Raw genomic sequence first — 12,045 nt, 5'->3', positions numbered from 1 at the left:
ATGGGTGGTAATAAACAGCATGCAGACAATCCCCTCCTTCAGGAATTTGAGCCAAAAACACTAGTATCCATTTCCAGAGAACAACTCTGCCTCAAAAATTCAGTCTACTTAGAGAGACAAAGGCAGAGAACAAAATCCCTCAAATAGAAACTAAATCATAAAACTATCCACACCACAGAATTTCTTCAAAAACTGAGCATTTGATCTCACCCTAAGAAAATAAATTGTAAGATTATGTATCACAGTGCTATGTGGTGACTTCCTGCACTATAGCATTAAGGTCATTAATGAGAGGGAGACTCAATTGACCACAGCACCATACATAGGCTCCTCTTGACCTACAACAATGTATTTATGAGGTGTACTAAGTGCCAACCATCCTTAAAACAAGCCTAACATTGGTCAAAATCATGAAAAGGACAATTATTTTAAACAAAAATTTGCATTTTCCCTCCATATCTTCAGCTGCCATTGATTTATATCATTACATTCTTGCAGTTCCAGCACTTGAATCAAGGAGGTGGGAAACACAAGAGCAGATTGCCAACTCTGAGCACTTCTCCTGCAGGAATTCTCAAATGTTCTGGTGGCACAACCTCATTTTAATTAATTATTTCCTCCTAGGACCCAAGACAGCATGGAGGATGCCGTTTTGAAAAACGAAATGGTAACCTCTCTACAGAATGACCTCGTATGTATGGTGTGTGTGAGGTCACGCTATATGGAAGATACCATTTTTTAGGGCAAAATGGAATCCTCCAAGCACTGTGACTTCACATGCATTGTATTTTCAATGTCTTGTTGTGAGAAGCAAAATGTGTCCTATACAAACTAGGGATTGCCACAACCACATTTGCTGATGATTGCAACACACAGTTTGGGAACTGCTGCTCTAGAGAGTTACAGTCTTCGTTCCCCTTCAGTTCCGTGCGGGAGCTGACTAGAGTTGCAAATCTGCCTTAATTTTTCAGTAAGTGTCTTGCCCTACTTACTTTCCATGAAATAGTTTCAGCGTGACAATTGCTGCACAACTTTAAAATGAATTAATAAGGTCGCCTTCTGCAGATGACCTTTGCTCATTGTCTCTGAGCTTTTCTGTTATCTATTCCTAGTTTTTAAGGAGTCAAGCTAGGAGGGATGGGGGAGGGGGGTGATGATATCTCTGAAGTCTTCAGAATTATCTGATGGCTTTATTGATCTTGTTGCCAGGAAGTACATGGACGTGTGCAGCAATGGGTAACACCTGATAGTACCCACGTTTCCTTAAATGAGACTGAATGGCTGTGGAACAGTGCATGTGAGTATGTTGAGGGAGGAATTTCTTCCTCGTATTCTATTTGAATGAAAGTAAAAAGATCATTAACTTGTTTTGTAGATTGGATCTTGTGTCATAATACTCCAAACTGGTTAATAGATCATCTTCAGCCAAGCCTGCCCAGCTTCCTTACCTTCCTTAAGTAAGACAGTCAGGCATGACTTTGTTGTGACTTTGTTGGCACATTATAGATTTCAATTAATGTTTCAAGAGATTAAAGTCTATCACTCTTATCTTTGGTGTTCACTGGGTGCTCAAGTCCCCAAATCTTGTGTGTGTGCGTGTATACCTGATAAGTCTGCTGAATGAAGCTATCTGAAAGAGCTCTTTACATTTGCATGGCATTTGCAACAGGAATAGAAAGAAATATAAGTTTTCCTACTCGGCCTCTGTGGTTTCTCTTTTCCCCATCAATGCAAACCCACCAAGTCTGAAGTTTAAAAATACATCCAGTGATTTGCTCTGTCTACAGCACAAGCCCAACTGTTAAAGCAAACCAGCAATTATTCCTCAGCACTAACATCAACACAAGACAGATTAGATGAATTAAATGCACAAGATTGAAGTTCTTTTTATGATTATGCACCCTTAATCTTTAGAAGATGCTTAATTACATTTTAAGCAGCACAAGAGCCCTAACATATTCATATGTTAATAAAAATACTCACCAGGGGTTTAAATCTAGCATATATTTACAGGTATGACTAATGGCATTTTTAGGAATACTGTGAAAAATATGCCTGTAAGTTAGTATCTTCACTCAGGAAACTGCTGGGAGTTTCTAATTTACCATCTAATGACTATCCTAATCATTCTGCTACCTTGCTGCGATAGCTAAATGCACATGGGATTGCATAGATGGTATGCACCTTCTGTAGCTAAAGGTTTGTCATCTGTAACATTTGTCAGATCAGTGTTTGGAGGCAGAGTGGCAGAATCAGGGATTTTCAAAAGGGCATCATCGTGTAGTGAATGAGGGAATGGAATATGGATGCTGGGAAAGCGGATACTGAAAGTGACAGCAGTTTAAGGAAAACAGATTGTAGGACCATAGGTACAATTTGACATGGCAAGGTTTAAGGCTAATTCCAGTACGCTAGTAATAATACCCAGCACTTCTTTTTCACTTTTTCCATCAATAGATTTGCACAATGGAGGTCAGTATAATTATCCCCATTTTACAGATGGGGAAACTGAGGCACAGAGCAGTGCCATGACTTAGACATTGTTATCTTCTTCTAGAATCTACTTAGCATAAAAAAAAATACTGGTTTCATGTATTTGTGACTATCATCATTGAAAAGGGTTAAAAGGGTTGAGAAGGGTATCTGTTAATTATCTGAGAAGTAAGTTGTGGCTTATTTTCCTGGGAAATTAGGGTATGTCTACACTACCCTCCTAGTTCGAACTAGGAGGGTAATGTATGCATACCGCACTTGCTAATGAAGCCCGGGATTTGAATTTCCCGGGCTTCATTAGCAAGTGCGGTATGCATACATTACCCTGCTAGTTCGAACTAGCGGGGTAGTGTAGACATACCCTTAGGTAGCAAAGCCCTGTAGCTACCACCTGCATAATTTTTAGGGGACTGAAGAGTTTAGAATTTATATTCAAACAACCCAGAACTTTTATAGCAATTAGAAATCCAGGTTGGAAGCTGAATTTTCATATTCCATTTCCTCTTTGCTTTTCCATCCAAGAGAATCCCAGTTTAAGCACATTTTTATTGGCTTTGAATTCTGTCTCTTCTGGGAAAGCATTTAGCATACTCACATGGAAAGCATGAGTCTGTTCTGTATTATGCTACCAGGACTGGAATAATACCTTTTTTACACATTGGATGGTATGAGAATGAATCAAGGTGAACAGTCAAGTGTAAGGAACTCAGCATCATGGCAAAAAGAGGGGGGAAAGGGCTATGGAGTATAGCTGAGATAATGGAGTGGGGTAGGGATATAAGTGACCAGTTTACTATCACTTCCCCCCACCACCACCCTTGTTGCCTCTGTCAGAGAGAGGCAGCAAGGGGGGGTGGAGTAGAAGCCGGTGCTGGGGGGAACCAGTAAAGCCAGTTTCCCCCAGCAGGTCTGTGCAGTGGGAGGAGAGGCAGAGGCACAGCATGAAATGGCATGAGTGTGGATTGGTCCAGTCCCCTCTTGCGCCAGTTCCCACTGTGGGTGCTTCTGCTTTTGAAATGTACAAAAACCCTGCGGGTGAAATACAGAGCCACATTGCGGGTGGTCCGGAGCCGGCATGAGCCAGAACTGCTCAGTCCCGGCTTGAGTCAGCTCCTGGAGCTACCTCTGCTGCAGCTCTGCAGAGTCGCTTATTGGCTAATCATATACTTGATACAAATTGTATTGACTATACAATTAGCTAGATAATCACATTTTAACATCATGCTAAGAGTCCTGAATGTCCCAGTGCAATAATCCATCAGAAAAGTTTTATAGATGAGTTTTGGAATTCTTTATTATTTTGGTCCTTTTTCCTGGTGGATTTTTCTAGTCTTTACCTCCTCTTTTGGACACTGTCAATCTGAAAGATCCCCCCAAAGCATAAAATAGAACTTGGAGATGGGGGTGAGAGCTAACCTTTTGAAATACAGGCAGTCCCCGGGTTACGTACAAGATAGGGACTATAGGTTTGTTCTTAAGTTGAATTTGTATGTAAGTTGGAACTGGCTCCAGATTCAGCTGCTGCCACTGAAACTGACCAGGGACTGACTACAGGAAGCCTGAGGCAGAGTTGCTCTGCCCCCAGCTTCCTGGAATCAGCCTGATCTGTTTCAACAGCTGCTGAATCTGGAGCCTGGGACAGAACTGCTGGGGTGCTGCCCGGCAGGTTCCCACAGGACCAACCCGGCAGCACCCCAGCTGCTCTATCCGAGGCGTCCCGCAACAAAAGCCTGGTCTGCTGGGGGGGAGGGCACACTAGCTGCGCCCCCTCCCCCCCCAGCAGACCAGGGAGACCCAAGCAAAGCCGCACAGGCGGAGGCACCCCGCCACCCATGTGGCTTTGCTCCTGTCTCCCTGGTCTGCTGGGGGGGGGGGTCCAGCAAAGTCGCTGGACCCCCCTCCCAGCATGGACCCCCCCCCCCCCAGCAGACCAGGGACACCCGAGCAAAGCCGCCACGTAGGCGGCTTTGCTCCTGTCCCCCTGGTCTGCTGGGGAGGGGGGGGTCCAAAAAAGCCTCTGGACCCCCCCAGCAGACCAGGGACACCCGAGCAAAGCCGCCCCTAGGCGGCGACTTTGCTCGGGTGTCCCTGGTCTGCTGGGGGGGTCCAGCGGCTTTGATGGAGACCGGGAGAAGCTTTTCTCGCCCCGGAGGACACGGGTGGCGACCCGCCGCCCGTGAGCTCCGGGGCGAGAAAAGCCCCGTTCATAAGTGCAGATCCGACATAAGTCGGATCCGCGTAAGTCAGGGACTGCCTGTATATTGCCCAATTATTAATATTCCTCATTCCTGACTTTATTTCTGGTTCTCTTGTTTTCATCTCCAAGAAAAAATAAAGAAAGTTGACTGCTTATCTGTTTCTACAGCCAAAATGATATATTCCCACTGCATTTTGTGGATGGATACATTATGGACACTGAACTGGCATCACAGCCGGGTTTGCTCATCTGCCCTTATTTACTTGCAGCACATAATATTCAGTACACAGGCATACATGGTGCTTAAGTCAGCACAACATTCATCACTTTGATATTGGGCCACACAAAGCACACAGCCACTAATCAACTGGAACAGTCTGGGCTTGAAAATTTACAGAGCTCCAAATCTCCCTTCAAGCGCTGCACAAATCTCACTCTGGCTGATGCTTGGCAGCTCTGGAGAGGAGCCAGGACATGGTCACCAGCCAAGAGTGAACAGAACAAGAGCTAGTAGCTAGGAGAATCCCAGTGTTATGGTGATTTCTGTTGGATGAATAGAGGTGTATGTTTCACCCCCAAAGCCCATCAATGCTACTGCTGCATTGGAAAGAGATGCTCTCCCACCCACTCTGAGGTTTCCACAGCATTCCCAGACCCTGCCAGCCCAAAATCCAAAAGACTTTTACCTTGAACTCTGATGTCCTTGTGCTACAAATAGCTTTACCAGTCTACACCACTGCTTTATTGTCAGTTACCCCCCTCCCCTCCCAAAGTTACCTTGTATGCTGCTCATAAGTCTTTCTGTTTGCATTGACTGGAACTATGTCTACACTACGGGGCTTTATCGGAAAAAAGTACGCAAATTGCAGTCCACCATTAGCATGCCTTTTTCTAATAGTATTTTTGGAAGATGCTTTTCTGAAATTTGGCCTGTCTATACTGGGCCAAATTTTGGGGGAAAAAAAGCCTTTTTTGGAAGAGCCCTTCTTCCTCATAGGAAGAGGAAGACAGGGCTTCCGAAAGACTGCGTCTGCTCTTCCGCAAAAAAAAAAAAAAAAAAAAAAAACCCACAACAACAAGAACAACCACCACCAATGCAAGAGCAGATGCGTTCTCTGGATCCTGGAAAAACCCCATAGTCTAGACATAGCCTGCGAGAAAATGACAAGTCATCCAATGTGTATTATGAGGGAAAAGTTATCCCAGGTTTACCACCAGTGAATGTCAATGGTGTTGACACCACAGTGGACTCTCTGGCCACTTGGATCTCATGTCTAAAGTCAGGATGAGCAAGAATTTGCTATTATAATTAGCTTGTATTGTGGTAGCTTGGTGCTTAAGCACTTTAAAAACACCTCTCAGAGACGGTCCCTGTCTGAAGAGTTTGCACTCTAAGAAGTGAGGCAGCAACTGGGTCTGGCCCCCAATGAGGCAAGCGTAAGGAAAAAAGGAGACCCTTACAATCATGATATGGATTATGTTGAGATGGAGAGTGGAGGTTAGCTTGGCAGGATGGGCAACCCAGTAGTCAGACTGTGACTTATGGAAGCCGTAGGCCATGTGTAGCAACTTTTAACTTTGATATTCTGCACACAAAGCACACCCAATGCTCTAACAGGGGTGCTGTCCTTGATTCCCTATTCATGGGCCCCTTTGGCTCTTAAACAAGTTTATATTCTTTCATTTCTTCCGCTTACTCCAACTGTCTGCTTGGGAAGGTTTATTCAAGCTGTAATCCTTTGTGGTGTAAGCGGCCTGCACACTCCACAAGGGAGTGATTCACAGGCATTGATAAACAACAGGTAAGCGCACGTGGCTACTAAGGTGCACAAGCCAGCTGACTACCCCTCGGCCAGTGCCTGTCCTCATTGTCATGATCAGGCTGGTAGTGTTCCAAATGCCAGGAGACAAAGCAGACTAGAACACACAGTGAATGGCATCCTGACGGCACTGCTGATGACGACCAGGCCTCAGCAGCTTATGTGAGTTAGTTCTGTGGCCATAAGATACTGTGCTGGTCTCCTGCTCCCCCACCCTCCCAGAAATCATTTTAGTTGTAACGTCCTGGCTCCATTGTCAAATATCAAATCAGCTTCTCCAAGTCCATCTCTGCCCTGCAGCAGCAGCAGCCAGCTTTAATACAGACACACCTTATCTCCAGGAGAGAGGGACAAATGCATCCTTCTCTCTCTTGCCATTGTAGGGACTCCCAAAAAAACTCGGGATGGGGGGGAAAGGTTGGATCAGAGGTGTACAGACTGTTGACCATACCTGGAGATCAGGTTGCTTGGCCATTGGTAGAAAGGGAGCTGGATAGCAGATTCTTGACTGAGAACTAGGAGCTACATGCTAGCGAGTGAGGGGCAAGAATTTTGCTCCGTGCTGGAACTGTGCTGTTTCATATCATTGTCTCTTACTCATGCAGCTGGGGCTGCTTTCAGTCTGCATCTGGGAGATGTCAAAGCTTCTGGCTTCAAAGCCGCATCAATAAGCTGCCTCGGCCAGGAAGCAGAGAACTGTAGCGCAGCCCTGAAGCAGAGCAAAAGTGTCCAGATGCCTGAAAACAAACAGAGCCTTTGAGAGCACTGGCGGTAGTGAGCATTTGGGCAATGGGTGAAGGGACCTGGAATGAAATAGTCAGCAGGTGCAGGACCAGGGCACACCCGGATCGCTTTCCTAGAGTCAAATGTGGTTCTGAGCAGCTGTTTCCCCTTGTCTGCCATTGTTCTGAATATTTATGTACCTCTTTTGATGCCCCTTCTAATAAAAGGCTTTGTTACGTTAAGACATGACATGCCATCACTTAAGCTTGTAATTGTCTTGTATCTACCACATAAAAGAAAATAATTTACTATCTACATCTGGAGGTGGCTGGCGGTATACATCAGATCCGGCTACAGACGTGGTAAGTGGCTCTTAGGCTACTGATTCCAATGAACACAAATGTTGCTGATGAAACTGAAATCCCATTAAGACAATAGGTTCATACGTTTTATGAAATCAAGTTAGAAGATGTCTAGCATGTCTAGTCACAGACATTGTTTGAACTGCTGCAGTCCATCCTGTACAAACATATCAAAGAGAAACAGGCTGGCTGTGTCTACACTGGCACCCTTTTCCGTAAAAGGGATGCTAATGAGACACTTCGGAATTGCAAATTCCGCGGGGGATTTAAATATCCCCCGCGGCATTTGAATGAACATGGCTGCTGCTTTTTCCGGCTCGGGGTTTTGCCGGAGAAAAGCGCCAGTCTAGACGGGATCTTGCGGAAAATAAGCCCTTTTCTGGAAGATCCCTTATTCCTACTTCCGGAAAAGGGCTTATTTTCAGCAAGATCCCATCTAAACTGGCGCTTTTCTCCGGCAAAACCCCGAGCCGGAAAAAAGCTGCAGCCATATTTAAATCCCCCGTGGAATTTGCAATTCCGAAGTGTCTCATTAGCATCGCTTTTACGGAAAAGGGTGCCAGTGTAGACACAGCCGCCATGTCCTGAAGAGTTTATGATCTAAATAAAAGGTGGGGGGAAGGAAATGTCATCCCTATTACCTAAATGGAAAACTGACACATAGCAAGAGATAGTGTTTTTCCCAAGCCATGGCAAGTCTGCAGCAAAGCCGGGATTTGAACTCACATCATCTGAGAGCAAGCGAGTTAACCACAAGAGGGCCCAGGTGTCAACTCTTGGTGAGAGTGGGTGCATGTGGAATTGCTGGCAATAGCAACAGGTAAAACTGCAAGTGACTTGATTTTGCAAAAACCTTGCATGTCAGATTTTGGTTTTTGCAACATCTAAAAGCTAGAAGTGACCGGGATTTGGTTCCCCTTTATTAGAGGCCCCAGTGGCACTCACCTCCCTTGAGCACGCCTTATTCGGCCACGTGCATGTGCCTGCACTGGCCTCAGTTTTCAGCCTTTTCAGCAACACAGCCATTCAGCCGAGTTATGTTCTATGCAATCACAAACCTCTTCCAGGGAACACCTCTAAAAGGGGCCCATTTGGGTACCCTCTGTAGGGTGTCTCAGTTCAGTGCTGTTCCCTTGGTTTGTTGCCTCACTCTGAATGACAGTGGTACATCTGGGACTTCCCCCTCCTGGAGACAAGTCCTCACCCTTATCTCAGGGCTCTATATCAGTTCATCAGTCTCTCAACAGCTCTCCACTCTAAGCTGTCCCCAGTTCTGTAAGCCAGCTACCCCTGACCTTCTCCCTTCCAGGTAAGGGCTATAACTGAGCTGCCTCTATTCCTGCAGTTTCTTATATTGTCCCTTCTGGCCTCTGATTGGCAGGTTTATTTCTACCACTCTAGCTACTTGGAAGACATCTCTATGGCCCTTTTGGCCTTAGGGCCTGGCCCCATTACACTGGAACAACTAACGTTTCGAGGGTTTCACATTTATTGTTTGGATTTCGACCCATGTCTGGTTGAAAATAATGTAATTAGCAATCCAGCTAAGAAGAGTAATTTTCTTTCTATTCTGTCCATATATTTATTAATGATCTTTCCAATGACAGCTCACAAAGCCAAGCCAGTAGTTGATACATGAAAGATCTTATGGTTAAATCAGAGGAAATCATGGGTTGTGGGGCAAATTCCTGACATGGACTTGCTATGACTTCGGGCAAGCCACTAAATCTTCAAAACCATCAAAAGCCAACCACATCAATATTGTATTTATTTTTAATAAGCACATCAGTGTCTTGGTTGAAGGAATGAACAGAGGCACAAACCATACATATGTCTCTTGATGATATGAGATGTGCTGCAATCCAGTGTATACTATTGTCATTTTAAGTCTGCTCATCACTTGACACAAGTCTCCATTTCCCACACCTCTACCCTAAAAATCTGTCCTTAGCCCAATTAGCATCATTATCTTGGAATGCAAATAAATGTCAATTTGTTTCTTTAAATGAACAAGAGTGCACTATCTAAACCAACTCATCATATATTCTTTATAGGACTTTTTTCACTGGCTCATGAGGCCTATAGTCTCTTTCATTGATCGCATTAATAATTCTCTAAGGCTAACATTGTCAGAATCATAGAATCATAGAATAATAGGACTGGAAGTAACAAGTGAGGTTGGGTGATCATTAAGAGAGACCCTAACGTGGGCCAATTCTCACAGAGTGACTATTCAGCACCTTCTGAAAGTCATGCCCTTTAAGACCGAACACCCAGAACGTCCCATGTCACTTGTGAAAAATCTTAGTCTTTGCAATCAGAAACAGTGAGGTTGGCCGGGTATAAGAAACTGAACCAAATATAAAGAAAATATAATAGAGCTCTATTTTCCCTTTTATTTTCTCTCTTTTTACTTTTTTTTATTATGTGTACAGTACCTATGTTTTCTCCCATTCAGAGCCCTTCTAATAACTCATATGAATTTTAAAACTGGAGAGGATTCTCCAAATATGCAATTCAGCAACAATTCAGCCACAGGTTGTTTTTTTTCTTCCAATTCTAGTAATGTATTGATTCAGCTATCAGTTTGTGCTGAATAGATAAACATTTTCTTATTAAGCTGTTTTCATTACATTCAACCTAACTGCTGGACAACTTCAAAGTGCTAAAGGTGTGTGTTAAATACCTCTAACCTCAACTTCTGGTTTGGTTAGCAAAGAGTTAGGGAAAGTCACACTCTGCTCTGGAGGTGGTGAATATTTCCATCTTTCATTTGTCTCTCAAATACAGAATTCTAAAGTTCCATGCTCTTTCTTTAGAGAAGTGAAATCCTCTGATATATCTTCCATCAGGCTTGCAAATATTATTTATGTACTTTTTATCATGTCATCTCCCTCTCGATATGCCAAAAACATGGAGGCTGAGTGGTTGCCTAGTAGAAGGAATAATGGTATGTGTCACTTTATGAGAGATGGCAGGGAAGTCATATCAGCTTTAAGATAGCAAATAAAGGTGTTGGTTGCAGACAGTTGTGATTGAGGAAAAATTCTCAAGGTCACGGATGCTAAATGCAGGACTAGGAGGCTTGGTCAGATGCAAAGTAGGAAGGCAGGGAAGAACATAAAACAAAAGTTAATTTTTTGATTTAGAGATGAGTTTGGATACGTCATGGTCATGCCCTTTCATCCAGTTAATGAAGTTTTACTGGCAATTGTGTTTGTAGAAAGTGACTAAAACTCTTCATAGAGAGCGAATTTTAAATTCACATGTTCAAGTATTTGTCAGCAGAGCTTTCATAGCCATCTGATCAGGGAACAGAAATAATACCATGTGTTTTATCTGGCCAGTCACAACTAAGCAATGTAGCTCAAATTCTGAATATTTACAAGGAGAGCAAAGAAATAGCATTCAAGAATGTTGTCATCTGCTCATGGATAGCTTGTGAAAAGAGCCCTAGTTTGAATAAGTTATTGATTACAAATTATTAGCCTGGCTCTGCTTGACAATGAGAAAAAGTCTGTTCTGGTTTATCCCAGGATATATCATAAAAAATTAATGACACAGTACTGGGTATTTGTCAGGACAGAATTAGTCCATATTTCTTATTCAAGAATTGACAAGGGAGTCCACTTAAGGACATCACAGGCCAAATGTGTCCCATATGGCAATCAGTTTGCAAGCTTTGCAAAGGAAGGAATGGCATCATTTTGCTTGCTTTCCATGAAGCTGGTTACCATGTCGTCTCATTCCGTCAATGACATTGTGCAATAGGTAGTGACCACAGCCAAAAACTGATGTTACTTCAATATTTGATCAGCACAGCTGGTTTGGGCTGCTTTGACTGAAGGAGACCACATATGCCCTGCTGACCCCACCCAAATGAAGTTTGTACATCTGCAGCATGGTAATCATTAACAGCCTGATTCTGCGATCTTTGTAGTAATTTTCCTTAGAGTAATCCTATTGGTTTTGTTACTATCTGCGGGTACGTCTACACTACAGCGCTAGTTCGAACTAACTTAGTTCGAATTAGTTAATTCGAACTAAGCTAGTTCGAACTAACGCATCTAGAACTAAAAACTAGTTCGAACTAGCGTTTTGCTAGTTCGAACTAGTAAGTCCACATTGAGTGGACTCTGAACAGGGCTTAAGGATGGCCGGAAGCAGTGCCGGCAGGGCATAAAAGGAGGACTTAGAGCATGGAGATACTGTCTCAGGCTAGCCGAGGGCTGCGCTTAAAGGGTCCCGACCCCCACCCCGGACACACAGTTCTAAGGGGTGCCCCGCTTGCAAAGAAGTTCTGGCTTGGAGTGCCCTGAGTGCCCACACTGGGCACATCACACCACTCGGCCATCAGCCCGGCTGCACTTGCCGCAGGCTGCCATCTGGGGAGAGGGAGTAATTGGGGGGCTGCAGGAGAGCTTCCACCCCCAGAAGCCCGCAGAGCCAG

General features: G+C 44.2%; 1 long non-coding RNA gene across 2 annotated transcripts in view; it reads left to right on the top strand.

The window, feature by feature from the left end:
* The first annotated feature begins 632 nt into the window (after positions 1-632).
* The window catches only part of LOC142829066 (uncharacterized), a 29,165-nt gene continuing 17,752 nt past the window's right edge, over positions 633-12,045 (top strand). The window contains exons 1-3 of one of the 2 annotated variants that reach the window (XR_012903272.1): positions 633-970; positions 1,210-1,297; positions 7,116-7,550. This is a non-coding gene — a long non-coding RNA (uncharacterized LOC142829066). Of the gene's footprint in view, positions 971-1,209; positions 1,298-7,115; positions 7,551-12,045 lie in introns of those variants that run through there. The other variant, XR_012903271.1, reaches the window with a different exon arrangement.

This window comes from Pelodiscus sinensis, chromosome 4 (assembly GCF_049634645.1).
Source record: "Pelodiscus sinensis isolate JC-2024 chromosome 4, ASM4963464v1, whole genome shotgun sequence".
Taxonomy (NCBI): domain Eukaryota; kingdom Metazoa; phylum Chordata; order Testudines; family Trionychidae; genus Pelodiscus; species Pelodiscus sinensis.
Note: the sequence above shows the minus strand (reverse complement) of the source record. Positions and strands in the feature narration are given on the sequence as shown.